At 38.1% G+C, this 16,061-nt stretch overlaps 2 protein-coding genes across 2 annotated transcripts in view; one reads left to right on the top strand and one right to left on the bottom strand.

The window, feature by feature from the left end:
- LOC127977534 (uncharacterized) overlaps positions 1–16,061 on the bottom strand; it is a 249,781-nt gene that overhangs the window by 116,344 nt on the left and 117,376 nt on the right. The gene's annotated exons all lie outside the window — the stretch shown is intronic.
- Positions 1–16,061, top strand: part of sema6dl (sema domain, transmembrane domain (TM), and cytoplasmic domain, (semaphorin) 6D, like) — a 107,537-nt gene that overhangs the window by 26,323 nt on the left and 65,153 nt on the right. Inside the window, exon 2 of the mRNA XM_052582447.1 lies at positions 2,807–2,895. The gene's annotated coding sequence lies outside the window, so the exon portion shown is untranslated. The remainder of the gene's footprint in view (positions 1–2,806; positions 2,896–16,061) is intronic.

Here is a 16,061-nt window from a genome sequence, read left to right as displayed (position 1 = left end):
TGTACCAGTTTAAAGATGCATCAAACAGGGATGGTATCAGATGGCAGTAACATAGAATGTTTAAAATTACCACGGTACTGAATAATTGCTATATGTGTACCATGGAACAGTAAATCATGGCACTTAAGAGGATACAATGGAAAATGTTTTGTCCTTGCAAAACTTACCACAACAACACTGCATTGTATGTTGTAACATTTGCTCCTAAAAGGTTCATAGTACTTTAAGGGTGCAGACAGAGATGTTGTTATTATGGGGAGATACTACCCTGTGTGGCTCTACTATTGGAGAGAGAGAGAGTAATGGTTATCTGAGTTGAATAGCTGAGTTGTGCTACAGAAAACTGAAACCCAATTCTTTTTGTGTAATCTCTAAAAATAGATAAATCCAAAATGAACATTTAATGGGAGAATGCTGGTGATTTTACAATAGGCTATCAGTCCATTAAATGATAACTTGTTCCCTCACAAAGAATTTTAGAGTCAAGTCTCACCTTCATTTACATTCATTCCCTACATACAGTCTCAGAAATAAAAGGTAAAAAGCTGTTATTGGGTCAGTACTTTTTTCAAAGGTATACCTTTGTGTCTTTTAGTTACTAACATGTATAATTTAGGTACTAATATGTACCTTTAAGACACCAGTATGGACCCTTTAGGTGCACAGGTGTACCTTTTGAAAAGGTACCACCGAAGTGACAGTGACAGTTTCTTCTGAAAGTGAAATGTAGCTGCCGGACTGTTGTGGTTGTTGTGGTGTTCTGTTCTCTGGTTTGAGCACAATGCTATGTGAATAATCAGGCCATTATTAGGTTTATTCTGAATGGCTACTAGGTGACTGCTTACCGTTTAATATCAAAAGTTTACACCCCCAATTCTATATGATACTCTGGTGTCTAGACACAGTTTGACTCCGGTTCTTCCTTCATTGGAGATCCATTGGATTTTACATCTGTCAGGCAAAAATTGCAAGTAATAGCACACCTCTCCTGAACAAGCTGCGGGATTTGAGGTTTTATTCACTTCTTTAGCACAAAGTAGTTATGTGCCAAAAGTTTAACAATTACAATGGCGGATTGTTCAAATCCATAATACCCCATATAAACATATATAAACTTTCTAGCAAGCACCACTGTAAAATGCAGAAAGGATGGAGTATTAAGTTACCGGCTGTCAGATTGAACAATCAGTTTGATATGATGTAGCCGACGGTCGAAGATGACACATACAGAAATACAAAAGCAGCAAAAAGCAGCAGTTGAGTAATGGATACCAAAAAGCTTCAGGCTAACAGATTATCTAGCCAACAGTTTCCTTAAAAGAGCCCCTAATCAACACTCTTCTTAAGTAAACTAAACTGATGCTTTCTCCATGTGCTGTACCACACACACACACACACACACGCACATACTCTAATGTCATACACACAGAGCGGTAATCAATCCTGTTGCCAGTGTGAGAGCAGACGTCTTTCTCAGATCAGCTCTTCTGCTACGCTGCTAACTCTAAATTACGGCTTTGACTTCACAGCCCAGCACGAAGCCTTCCCTCTAAAACTCACTCTCATGCTGTCTGATGTGATAAACACCACAATAACACTCGCAATCAATGCAAGCCAGCCTTTGTGCTTTATTTCAAGTCAACATGAAGTCAAAATAGACCCTTTTTGTTTTTTAATACACATTTCTGATTTTATTGTATTTTTTTCCTGGTTTTTGTTCATAATTAGTGTGTGGGCATAAATGCCAAAAGAAAATAAAATAAAAAAAAACACTTGAGAAAACACTTTTCTTTTTGGCTGATTTCACAAATATCACCTTCTTAGTTTTTTCAACCCCTTCCCTAAAACCACCTGGCTCTTTTCTTTCATATAACCTTCACTTTTTCACGATCCTGTCAATTAGCCAATCATTTTCCTGTCTCTATTTGGATACTTTTTTTTTTGTATAAATAAAGAAAAAAGAAATGACGTCACAATGCTACATATGAAATCATTGGGGAGGAACTTTTTTCTGACTTTTAAAGGCTTTTATTTTGAAAGTGTGTGCAAACCCGTATCTGATCGTTGTCCTTTTTTCTGATGTTTTGAGAGTGAAAGGAAGTTATGAGGCTAAACTGTTCCTATTTAGCAACACATACATTCTGTAGTCTGCCTTCACTTATTTTTAGTGTGAATGTGGGAAGTGTTCAGGGTTCAGAGAATGTTGGCCACATTTCCAAATGCCAGTGTGTGTGTTTGTGTGATACAGTTTAAACTCATCAATCCACTCTTTTCCTTCCTCTGAAATGTCTTTGAACTGATCAGAGGAATGGAACACTTAAAGTTAGTTCATCTCGTGTTTTTCTCTCCGCGGGCCTTATCTGCGGGGCTGTACTTGAGCTGAAGGCATTAAGAAGCTTTACCCTCCACACAGTCTGACCGCAAAAGGTCAGTTTTGCAAATTGGGTTCATTAATCTTTAATAGTACAGCAACTCCACAGAACCTCTTCATCCATGCCCGCAGATTAATACGAATCACATGCTCGGAAAGATTAGTCTGTTGGGAATTTTCTTGGGTCGGATGAAAACTGTCCAGAAAGTCTGGAACCTTTGGCTTACTGAAAGCAGAAGAAGAAGAAGAAGAAGAAAAAAAAAACACCTGACTGACACACTTTTCTGTTATCTCTTAGAGCGACAGGCTGGGATAGAGGAAGGTGGTATTTCTCTGCTGTGAAATTACAATTATTACCACAGTATCTACTGTAGTTATAGCCCCTGTTTTTCTTCAGATGGACTGTTTGACAGCTCTTGTCTCTTTTCTGGACAGGACTGTGAAAAACTGATGTTCCTAACAGTGATATCCTCCTTCATGCCCCACTGAATGAGATGAAATCTCATCTGTTGCTGTTTCTAAAGGTAAGACAGCAGTAAATTCTCTCAAATGTGGATAGACGCAATAAACATTCTCCAGAATAAATACACCCAGAGGAGAGTGTTATCGCTCAGCACTGGTCTATCATAGCTCATGAGACTAAATGGAGTTCTCATTTATATGTCATTGAGGTGTAAAATGAAACTTCGTCTAAGATATTTACCCAACAGTTCCTTAGGAGAAATAAAAACAGACAGAAATGAGACAAATTGTTGGCATAAATGTATACTGAGACAATGACAACCAATCAGACAGTCTCTTATTTCCACTCGTCTACACTCTTCTTCTGCTTTTGCTTTTTCATATGTAGATTTGCAAAATCGAATTCAGTTTTTCAATTTATTTTTACAATTTTACATAATGGGCTTGTAACTTATCAAACTACTGATTCAACATTGCTCCCCCAATACCTTTGAAGAGCTTGCACTGTTATCTCATCTGTGTCAGAGCCTCATGACATGGATACATCCTCAAATAATTTTCGGTTTTTTTAATGAGAAGCAGTTCTATCCCAGATGGGTCACCTGTTCTTTCAACCATAATGATACACTTATTAAAAATGCATGACTCATAAAAAAACTTATCAACCCTACTGTGACTCTCTGTCTAGCCTCCTTCCCAAAAACTGATATGTTGTCCAGGAAATGGTCAAGAAGTACTACTCTTTATATAAAACTGTAAAAATACAGGTGGACCTATGAAAACATTGGTTTAAAACTGAGCATAGACCAGGGTTGGGCGACTCTAGCCCTCAAAGTCCACATTCCTTCTACTCATCAAGAGTAATTATGGAAAACATTTATCGCTCATCTGCAAACCTCTTGAACAGCCTCTGTAATCTGCTGAGTCTGAAAGTGAGAGTGCTGGATTGACGCTTTGATGGGTTTTATATGCAGTCAGCCCTGCCAAATACAGCTGTCCACTTCCCCACCCACCAGCTCAAATTTTAGATTTTAGATTCTATTTCTAGCTGCATTAATGATGCCAACATTATAACCAGTAAGTATAAGTACAGTACAGTTAAGTATACAGTTAATACTGTTAAGCAAACAGTATGTATTAATGGTAAATTATTGGTTCTCTGAGCAGAACCAAATAGAGTTAGCACAAACCTGCCATAAACCTACTCGGCAGTGAAACAGGACAGCCCTTGAAGGTCCTAAAGTTCACTGAAGCAGTGCAGATGGTGGCCAGAACAGCTAATTTTAACCTTTACTGCCTTTGCAGTCACAAAGTACTGGGCTGTGTGTCCTCTTTTGGCTCAAAGTCTCTAATGATGAAATTTTGTGAGCTGTGAGTTAATCTGATATGCTGCCTTGAAGTCCCTGGAAGTGCGTAACAAAGTGATTTTGGCAATAAAATAAATGATAATAGTAATAATAATGATAATAATAATGAATATTGTTTTTCATTTTATTTATTTAAGGTCTGGTTTCACAAACAGGGTTTAGACTAAGCCAGGATTAGGTCATAGTTCAATTAGGACATTTAAGTAATTTTCCATAAACGTGCCTTAGAAAACACATTACTGGTGTACATCTTGAACCAAAACAAAGGCGCTGATATATCTTAAGATCAGTCAGCCCAAGTTTCTTTCAGCTGACACAGCTCAGACTTACATTTTAGTCTGGGACTAGGCTTAAGCCTTGTCTGTGAAACCGGGGGTAGATTTATAAATTTATGAAAAATGTCACTCATATTTACAATAGATTGAATACACCTCTTTTATGAAAAGTATGTAAAAATTTCTGAATATATATAAATGGGTTTTAATCAGTTACGAATGTTGGGGTAATAGAAATATCCAGATCTTTAAGTAGTTTTCCATGATCTTTTTTTTTTTTTTTTTTATTAGGAAACAAAAATCCTTCACTGCTTATTAATATTTAAAAACTACTTCCCGTCAAAACATGTGGTGTTGCCAACATTCAGGAATACACATAAAAATATAATAATAATAATAAATGTCAGGTTCTAAAATGTCCTTTGTTACAACTCCCAAAAAATTATGAATTATTAATTAATGATATCTAAATCTTCTTAACATTGAAAAAAGCCCCTTGCCTCCTCAACTGTTTAAATTAATAATCTTAATCACAATGAACTTAATCACTTCTTCATCAATAGTTCTCAAAACATGTAAAATTGAGTAGTATAGTAATCTATATCCCTATTAAAAATATGTAAAGCTTCCATGTGCATTCTTTAGTTGACATGCAACCAACTCAGAAAGTCAGGGCTCAGTGTTTGTTTGTTTATTTATTTTTATTTTATTTATTTTATTTATTTTTTTCAAACTGGAAATTATGGCTCTAGTGTTCATGTGCACTCATCTCACAAATAAGATCATTCCATTATGACCTGAAGGCAGCAATACCTCCATCAGTTCTGCAAGGTCTGATCAGAAATGGCAGGTTAGAGCAGATTATAGGGTTCAGAAACTGAGCAGTAGTTATGAACTGCCATGTTACTCAGTTGGCTTTTAAGCAGTTTGCTTTAGTTTGACGTTTGGATGGTTCTCCACCGGTGGGTGGCTTTCCCTCTTCTCAGATTCTCCATTTGGTTGAGTGCCATGCAAGGTTCTTAGTGGATGAGTAGGAAGACATGTGTCGTGAGGGTCACCAAAGTCAAAAATGCTATTTGGTTTGGAGAACCTCAAAGAAAGAACTGTCAGCTGGGTTCATATGGCTGATCAATTGAAGGCACTGCAGGATAAAATATTTGCATATCAGAAAGTAGCCAGTCATATTGGCTATGTTTTTGATTTTTGACATTTATGCATTTATTTATTTTTTTAGTCTGAGAGTAGTGTGAATAAATGATGACAGGAGTCATGAACTACGGTACTTCCTAACTGCCTACAATTTATGGAACTTCTGTCAGGTAAGATTTTAATAAAAAGCAGTGTGGCAAATCACTGATTGGTAGAAACCATAAAAGAGATAAAGCTTTGTTTTATAGTGATTTTGTATCCAGAGACACTCAGAGATTACAATCAACTCTATCTCAGAGCCAGATTTACAGTTTTGCTCTTTGGGAAGCATCCAAACCAGACAACCATATTAAACTTGAAGACAAAAGGACAATAACCTTACAAATCCAATTTACGTTTAAACAAAAACAGTAAACCAGGAAGAGACGTTATCATTTAACCTTTATTTTGTACTCTGTACTCAATTAAACTCAGTGTCTAAGGTTCTATTTTGTAAACTTTTATGACCCGAAATTTCGCCTCAATGTCTAAGGTCTTTAGTGAACTCACATTATGCCACTTACCCATTAAAATTAATTTGGTTTAGCGTGACCACAACCCCACAGAGAGCCCTGTGGGTGTGTAAACAGTGAGTGTGTTGGGGTGATCAAGGGTCAGGGGATATTTCCTGGCTTTGACTGCCGGCGGGCCCTCGCTGCCGTTCTGAGCACTAAACAGCCCTCAGAATGCTCTTTAGGGTTAGTCACTGGCGTCGTTTCAGCAGCAGGAGAGCTATTAGGACCCTCTTAGGAGGGGGTTTTATATACACACAATTGCTTACCAGTATTGTAACTAGTATTACCAATAAAAATGTAAACACAAAAATAATTAAATGATACAAATAAAATAATTTATGTACAATCAATTGTAAACTAAAAATAAAACCATTATTTGAAATACTTTCTGAAACAAAATGAAATATATAAAAATATTTTTGTAATCAATTAGATGTTTTCATAGAGGAAAAATCATATGTTTAGCAGCAGGAGATTTATCGGAACCCTCTGAGGAGAGTGGTTTTACAAACACACACACATACACTAGTATTATTAGCAGATAAAACATTATTAGAAAAAAAGAAAAAAAATATATATATATAATATATATATATATATATATATATATATATATATATATATATATATATATATATATATATATATATATATATATAAGATTTATATATATATAAGATATATATAAAATGTTTTTGTAGTCACTGAACAAGTTCAATTTCTTCTGCATTTTCTTTTTAATGTGAATAGCTATCATTCAACATTGCATTGCATATCATTTATCATTGCAATGTGAATGGAAATAGAGTGTACAATAGAATACAAAGTGACTCTTTGATTTGATGGGGAAAGCTTGGCTCATGAATATTAATTATATGAGGTGACATTCACCATGTAATCCTGACTGATTTGCTCAAAGACAGACATTGGTGAGGGCGTTAGTCATGGCAGGATTACCGCTTACTGTTTGTTCAGTCTGTCATCTATGTAACGGCTAGGTTTGGAAGTCATTATTTTACATAATCATCTACAAATGGAGAGTAAACTGGGTAATTTCTGAAAGTATGACATGTAGATGTACAGGCTTACCCTAAAGACTCCAATTTTATCTTTTACTACAACATTTGTACTAGCACCAACAAAAAGAATATATTTTTAGTACATTTTTATTAATAATAATAAGTTAAGTTGTTCGTACATATTTACGTACAGAAAAGCTATCACTCTGTGACACGTATGGAAAACAGTGGCTTATGATGCAAAACATTACTGATTTGTATATATTTTCTTTTACCCATCGTAGCTTAGTGACATATTTAAATCAGCAGAAACCTACCATTGTGTTCTACACACCACAGACAACAAAATAAGTTTTCAAGGCTTAAAATATTCAAACATGATCAGCAGATTTAAGCCCGACTAGTGACAGTTTCATCAGCAGGCCTAAAACACTCTCACACTGGCTTAATGTATTGCAGTCATGATTTTTGAAATACTATTTTAACTTTACTTTCATATGTAATGGTGTCTCACACATGAACTGCTATAAAAGTGTGATAGATGATTCAGTGTGGTCAGGTTTGTTTCATAGGGCAGAGAGCAGTCTTTATAAGCATTATCTGATATAATAAACCTCTCAATTGTACCAACTCAGTTCTTTATGCTTATATTTGCGTGCAATGAGTGAGTCATCTGCTGAGGTGAATCTAAAGTGGTACCTTATACTGCTGACACATGTGTGTGTGTGTGTGTGTGTGTGTGTGTGTGTGTGTGTGTGTGTGTGTGTGTGTTGTGTTTGTGTGTGTGTGTCTGCTGAGGTCAAGTGATGTCAAACCTTCATTTGAATTATGAAATGGAGGACATGACAAAGGACACAAGTGGACTGACACACCTTCTGTTGTTTGACATATGTTGAGATGTTTTGAAAGCTATTTAACGTCCACGTGGAGAGGTGTGTCTGTACTGATCAAACATGGATAAATGGAGAGCGACACAAACATTGATCCTGTTCTGCTTTGATCAGATCAGGCTGACAGCATAGATAAATGAGATGAACTTCAGCCTTTGAACTGAACCTCACGCATACCCCACCACTAATCACTATACCACACACAAACACACGCCACACACATAAATGCCATTTGTTTCTTTAAAGGCTTCATACCTATCACTGTTTTGTATCATTTTAGGGTGTTTCACGATAGAGCTTTTTGTGCAAACCGAGTCCTTTTGGCATTGTTGGTTCCTTTAGCTCAGGCATGTCCAAACCCACTCCTGGAGGGCCACTTTCATACAAAGTTAAGCTCCAAAACACCACTGATTTAGCTGTAATTGTTCTTCTGAACTTAGGTGCACTGTCATTTTCACTTTAGTGCTTTGTCAAATGTTTTTTGGTCTTCACACGCTTTGATTTTTTTTTGTGATTTTTTTTTTTTTTTTTACACCATAATGGTAACACACATCATTCTAAAATTAAGCAACAAACATAAAATGCACTGATAAATAAATGGGGATAAACTTTGTTGTAAGGTGTCTTTGTTACAGTGTTATTAAGGACTGAGTAATATTGATTAACTACATGTACTTACTGTATGGTTAGGGTTAAGATTAGGCTTTGACTTAGGGTTACTTGCATTTAATTATGCATAATTTATTGTTATTATATTAGTAAGTGCATGTTACGTGTGATAAGGACACCTTAAAATAAAGTGTTACCAAAACGCTTTTTGGCACATCTCTCTCCACTTCTTCCAGTCTAGAGCATCCACAGGGGTAGCACCGATTTGTTTCATATCTTGCTTGATCCGGTCTATCCTTCTCTTCTTTGGTTGACCTCATGGACACTTTCCATCAGGGCTCAGGTGCAATGCTCATTCGGCCACTGATTCTTCTCCACTGCAGACGACATGGCCATACCAACAGAGGCGTGCTTCCCTCATCTTCTCACTGATTGGGGCCACTTCTAATATTTTCTGCACATCCTCATTCCGATCCGGTCCAATAAAGTCAGCCCAAGCGCCCATCGGAGCATGCGCATCTCTATAGTGTGTAGGGTCTGCTGGTGTTTGGTGGATGCAGGCCAACATTCTGCTTCATAGAGTGCAACTGGCGACACAACGGACTTATAAATCTTTGCTTGGGATGGATGGATAACTGTAGATTGCATAGAACTCCTGATACTTGATATGTTGACACACACACGTGTACCTGGGAGGCTGTCACCATCTGTCGAGAGAATGGAGCTGAGATATTTGAAACATTTCATTTTCTTCAGGTCTTGACCATCAGCTTTAATGGTACCTGCAGTTTGTAGGCCACATTCCATAAATTCAGTCTTTGTAAGATTGAGCTGCAGTCCCTTTTCATTCAGCCGATCTTTCCACTGTTGCACTTGATCATTGAGAGTATGATGCTCTTCATTTCTGAGTACATTTACATTTACATTTAGACATTTAACTGATGCTTTTATCCAAAGTGGACAAATCCAGCAGGATAAGTATTTAAGGATAAGGAATCCGCTCTTGCCAGTTTTAGGGCTTCAACAACTGAAAGCAAGGCAGTCTCGGTTGCATGTCCACTTCTGAAAACAGACTGGTTGCTGTTGAGGAGGTTGTTCTGTGTGAGAAAAGCAGAGGCTTGGATAAGCACAGCTCGTTCAAGTGATTTTGCATTGAAAGAAAGAAGGGAAACCGATCTGTATTTCTCTAAAAGAGATGGGTTAATGGTGGGTTTCTTAAGTAGTGGGTTATATGAGCCTGTCTAAATTCTGAGGGAAAAACACCAGTGTCAAGGGATGTGTTGATGATGTGAGTAAGTGCAGGTACAACTGCAGGTACAACTGCAGGAGAAATGGCCTGAAGGAAATGAGATGGAATAGAATCAAGCAGACAAATAGTCTGATGATTAGAAAGGATTAGTTTGGAGACTTTACTGAGTTTAATTGAGTTTGACATCCCTGATCTAGGTGGATATTGAAGTCTCCGAGTATAACTAGGCAAGTGCCATCCTTAGGAAAGGCTGAAAGCAGCACATCTAATTCATCCAAGAAGTTACTTTGTGGTCCTGGGGGTTGAATAACAGCTACAAAATGGATTTTAAAAGGGTGGGTAATAGTGACTGAATGTGATTTAAAGGAGCTGCTAATACCCAGAGAAGGTAAAGGAATACATTTCCAATCATTAGAGATAAGAAGACCAGTATATCCACAATTTCCAGTCAGACGGGAGTCTGGGAAAAATAGAAATTATTGGAGAGTGATGCAGGAGTAGCAGTGTACTCTGGTTTGATCCACGTCTCTGTCAGGGCCATGAGATTTAAGGTCATTGTACACTGAGTTGGAACTTTTTGTAAAAAATAAAAAATAAATACAACCTAACGTTAGGTCAATCATGTTTACACACTGCCTCCAAAATATATGTCCATCATAAAAAAATAAAAATGGGATTTGGTTCATTTTTTTTTTTTTTTTTTTTTTTTTTTAATCAGTAGCAAGTATTTTGAGAGGTGTCTAGATAGTTCAGAGCCCCCGTAGCAAATGCCAAAATCCAGAAAAGTGATTGTCAAGTTCATCCACTTTGCCTTGCAGCACAAAGCACTTTATATAGATCCTTGCACAGACTGAGTTCACAGAGAGCAGTGGTATTCCTTATAATATGTGACTCTAGTATTGCTAGCAAAAGCATCAGACTGAGCCATGTACTTCCTGAAGTAAACTTTGAATTGCCCGGGATAATCCCATTGCTCCTGAGGGGGAACTTTACATCCTCTCTTGGACAATCAAATCATCCTCACTGCTTGAAGACTCCATTTAGTGCTATATTGCAATTTTTTCACAAACTAACAACTCACAACTAACAACACATAATAAGAGTTGGTCATAAAAACTGAAACAGAAAAGTTGAGTCAAAAGCGATACTTATGTCCCTTGTCTGTGTCCATGCACTGTGGAGTCAGAGTTGCGTGCAGTTGATGGTCTTTACACTCTTTGGTCATCAAACGAGGGCTGCCACGGTGTACTAACCTTTTTTTAATACCTGTTTGACAAAACGAAATTGAATTCAGCTGAACACCCTTTACTGTTTTTAAAACAAAGGGCTAAGCAAGCACACAACACTGACAAGGTATGCGATACAGTTCAAGACTTCAGTTTCAACACGTTTCAACACAGTATACAAAACAAGCATTTCCTAGCAATAACAACTGCACTAACACTAATGAGACAAAAAATAAATACACTTTAAATACACAATAAATACAGTCACAGTGTCCTGGTAGAGCAGTTGGGTCCATCGGACATAGGACTCATTGATCTGATGCGATCGAAGGGCATTCCAGATCAATTCATGGGGGATCTGATCAAACGTCTTCTCCAAGTCCAGGAATGCAATGTGAACTTTTTTGTTTTTCTTTCAGTATTTCTCCACAAGTTGAAGTGCAGTGTGGATAGCATCGATTGTTCCACATCCCTTGACGCAACCACACTACTTTGGGGTGGTTCTGACAATAGTTTGGAGACGTCCATCAAGAGTCCTTTCATACATTGTCATGGTATGAGACAAAGGGAGAATAGGTCTGTAGTTGGTACATTTACTCACATTACCCTTTCCCTTCCAAATTGGCACAGTGACACTGGTTGTCCAGGATCTATGTTGCTTATTTTCTGCAATCATCATATTGTAGAGTAATGCCAAGATATCAGCACCCCGCCGTCCCATTAATTTCCAGACTTCAGCTGGAATATCGTCTGGTCCTGTTGCTTTGCCATTATTAATTTTCTTATTGTCTGCCAATACTTCAGCTACACTGACTAGTGGGACGGGTTCAGAAATGGGCTCAGGGCTGAGAATTGGTGGGTCTGGGAACTCTTAATTGGAAATCTACGAGAAATAGCCACAACATCATTGTATGATGGCTGTTGTGTCTTGAAGTAGTTGATGGTTTGCATCCTTAACATGCATTACCCAGCCAATGGCTTGGGAGAACTTATGGTGGAAGCTTGCAAGGCGGTAGATTTTGTTCACCCCTCAATGCATATCCAGTTTATCATACAGGTAATTGTAGTGTTTTGCCTTAGCTTTTGCTACTGCCAGCTTCACCACTGACTCATGTATTGTGGCAAATTGGTGGCCAGGCATGTTTGAAACCAGGCTTTATAGGCCATCTTTCTTAGCCTTGTTTGCTGCTTGAACTTCCTCTGTCCACCACCTAGTTGCCTTGTCAATAAACCACCTTCCCTGCCTCATCTTTCCTAGCACATTGATGGACCTTTTATGGATTTGGGTGGTGATTACATTTCAGAAAGTCTGGTTGTTCAGAGTCAATTGCATCATATGATGCAATTTACATTTTTCCTTTCTCTTTGGAGTGTGACAAGCTCTTGGTGCATAAAAAAGATCTGTTAAGTTGCATAGACTAAAGTTTCAAACCCAAAGAGATATTCTATATAAAAGTTAAGAGTCAACCACAACCTAAAATGGCTCATTCTAACATGTCCCCATATGGCTATGTCGCGATGTGGGAAGATTTGCATGAAGCCGCCCATATGTGCATGCAAAGAAGGAAGGCATCAATTTTATTCTAGCTGCTGTTATTGTTCTTGCGTGCCGCCATGTGGAGATGCTGCGTGTTTCATTGTGAAAGCGAAAAATACTTTGTTTGGCCTTCCAAAAGAGGATGATATCCACTTCATCATGCCTAGAGCTGATCTGTGCTGGTCCTGAGGAAATACATCAACTTTGTGTGGGGATTGCTGGATCGGCTTTCAACGTGAACAAAGCGGAGTCCAGCCCGGGGTCGTCACATGTGGTTGCCGCAAGCCTGCCGGCCACTCCTTTGTCGAATCCGCCAGTGCACTGTTCTCAAGCATCCCTGCCACTCACTCAAGCCGGCCTCCACTCACTCTAGCCTGCCATGTGTGACGCTGTGTTTCATTGTGGAAGCTAAACTACTTTGTTTGGCCTTCCAAAAGAGGACACAACTAAAAATCAATGGTTAATCTGTATTTACAACACTGTTCTAGAACAGTTCAAGCCAAATATTCAGATTTGTGTAACGCGTTTTTTGGAGGACTGTTTCCTGATCCTGGAAGAAACTTACAATTCCGGCTTCTCTGACTCACAGAATGTAAGTATGTTTTATATTTTAAAAAATTGCCACTGATGATTCAAATGCTAGTTTTGAGCAGTATAGAGTAGTGCTTGTCGTTTCTCCAATCACAAATGCAGACATGGTTTTATGTTTATGTGGCACAATGCAACGCAACACATAAAAAGAAAGATTAAGTAATTATAATCAGTAATTATGTCCCCATTGGATGCAACAAATGCCTCGTTGTAATGGGTTTTACTGGTTTTGTCTCGTTGCATAGTGGGACACAGCATCACAGTATGGTGAAAGGCATAACATTTCCGTTACTAGCCTGAGGTATTCAGCCAATCACAACACACTGGATAGCTGGCCAATCACAGCAAACTTTGCTTTTCAGACCGATAAGCTTTGTAAAAATCAACACGTTTCAGAAAGGCGGGGCATAGAGGAGAAACAATAATGTACAGTATGTTGAAAATAATGTGGTTTTTTAACCTTATATAAATGAACACATTTCATTACACCAAATACACAAAATAATGTTATTTTTAGCAACATCATATGACCCCTTTTATTGGCACTGAGGGCTGTTGCCAATTTGTTGGTTCAAACCATTTCAAAACTTGTGTTCAAACCATTTCAACCATCTAATTTGCTCATGTTCTGTTCTCTGCAAATGTACTAGTTGCTGCAGGCAGAACTGGACGTTGAGGTTGAGCAGCCAATGTTGGGGAGCTATGTCATCTGAATGGATTGCCTTGTCATCAAGCATTGGCTTTAGTCTTGGTGACATAGTATTCAATAGTCGATCTGTGTGAAGCTGGAATAGATCATGAGGTGAGAGGGTCTTTTCTTAAAAAATGTTTTAGTGATGGCAAAGTCATGTGCCTCAGTGTAGTCTAAGATGCAGCATCCATCGTCATTTTGGGTTCCAAATCCCTGCCCTCTGTGGTACTGCTTGTATACATCCCTTGCTGAGCCTACATGTGCATTTAAATCCTCGCCGATCAGTACATGCTCATCTGGTCCCAATTTTCGGAAGTGGGCATCAACGGATTCCCAGAAATCATCCTTCACGTCCTCTGGCCTGCCAGGTTGGGAGGCATAACATGATATAATATGAATGATGGTTGAACCCAGGATTATCTTAACTGAGACAAGGCGGTAGGAGATATTATCAACCTCAATGACATTGTCCCGGAATTGTTTGCTGATGACCACAGCTATACCATTTTGGGTGGTCTTGGTGCTATACATCGATGTCCCTGGATTTTGCTTCCTTCCATTTTGTCTTCTGAATACATGCAATGTCCACTTACCAGTTCCTCAGGACATCTGCTAGTTCATGGCTGTGCCCCGTTAGCATACTGATGTTCAGTGTGGCCAGTCAGATCTTCTTATTTACTAACTTCTTTAACCTGCCCCATCCTGAGCATGTAGTCCTTGCCAATTTTTCATGCCATCCAGGAGAGGACAGCACCCGTCGTCTAGGCGGGATGCCCTGGTATAGTTGGAGACTTGTTGCGTTGACATTGCCACTTGATGTGTATGAAAGAAAACCATTTGCCATGGGGTTATCCTGTTACCAGCTGGCACCACAAGGAGGTGGTGATAGGTTTTTGCCAGCCAAACACATACTCACTATTAATTAAGAGTTTTCCTAATTTGCAGAATATTAATAGTTAGTAAGTTACTTGTTTAGTAGGTGTTGAAGTGGATTAAGGGATTTTGAATATGCTCATGCAGAATGAGGCATTGACATGTGCATTATAAGTACTAATAAGCAGCCAATATGCTAGTAATATACATGCTAATAATAAACTAGTTTATATTGAGAACTGGTCCCTAAAATAAAGTGTTCAAAATGTCAACAAACAAAATGCAAACACTAAAATTAAACAAAAATGTCTACATTGTCATTCTCCATTGCGGATAGAAGTCTTTGCAATTATATCAGCTTAACCCATAATTTACTTTAATTTTAACCTAAAGTACAATTAGTTGTTAAAAAAGGCAGCTTTATTTTCCCAAAAGTCAACTTTTGTTAATCAATATATATTTCACCAAAACATGTCAATTAAGTTAATCTTTACCATATTCCACCCCCTCTGTAACCATAACAGATTTTTAGTACTATACCTTCATTAGTCTCTGCAGAGTAGTAGGTGCTACACACAGCCAGGAACAGCACAAAACTTTACCAAATTTTACCCTTATCACTAGTTTTCTGGTATTTAGGAATAATAGTATGTGTTCTCTACCGCACTGTGGCTGGGTGAGTCAGGTTTCCGAAAACTGAAAAGAGGTTGTTGATGCATAAATTTGGCTGCTCGTGTTCATGTGTTCAAGTGTATTAATCTTCCTGACATCAGCAGGTTGCAAACACATTCATTTCGAAATTGGAGATTTTTTTTTTTTTTTTTTTTTCAGTTTAGTTTCAGTGTATGGTCTTTTTCATTTGAGAGGCTTTAAGTTCTACAAATGTGTTTATACATACAATGAACCCTTTTATTTAAAAAAAATAATAAATTCATTCTTTCTTTAATCCCAAATCCCCCCTCCCCCAAACACCTGCCCCACCATCTGTAATTACAAACATCCTGTATCATGTGTCATTGAGGGGCATTATGGGAAGGCTAATTGTGTCAGTGTTTCTGTTAGAGCCGGACACAGAGCAGAGTGTGTTTTGGCTATGATGACGGATACTGGAGCCTTATGCATGAGCCCCAGTGAGGCACAAGCAGAAACAAACGCTCATCCCTCCTTCCTGCCCTCCATCACACTCTCTCTTTACTCT

The sequence above is a fragment of the Carassius gibelio genome, chromosome B18 (genome assembly GCF_023724105.1).
Source record: "Carassius gibelio isolate Cgi1373 ecotype wild population from Czech Republic chromosome B18, carGib1.2-hapl.c, whole genome shotgun sequence".
In the NCBI taxonomy this organism is placed as follows: domain Eukaryota; kingdom Metazoa; phylum Chordata; class Actinopteri; order Cypriniformes; family Cyprinidae; genus Carassius; species Carassius gibelio.
Note: the sequence above shows the minus strand (reverse complement) of the source record. Positions and strands in the feature narration are given on the sequence as shown.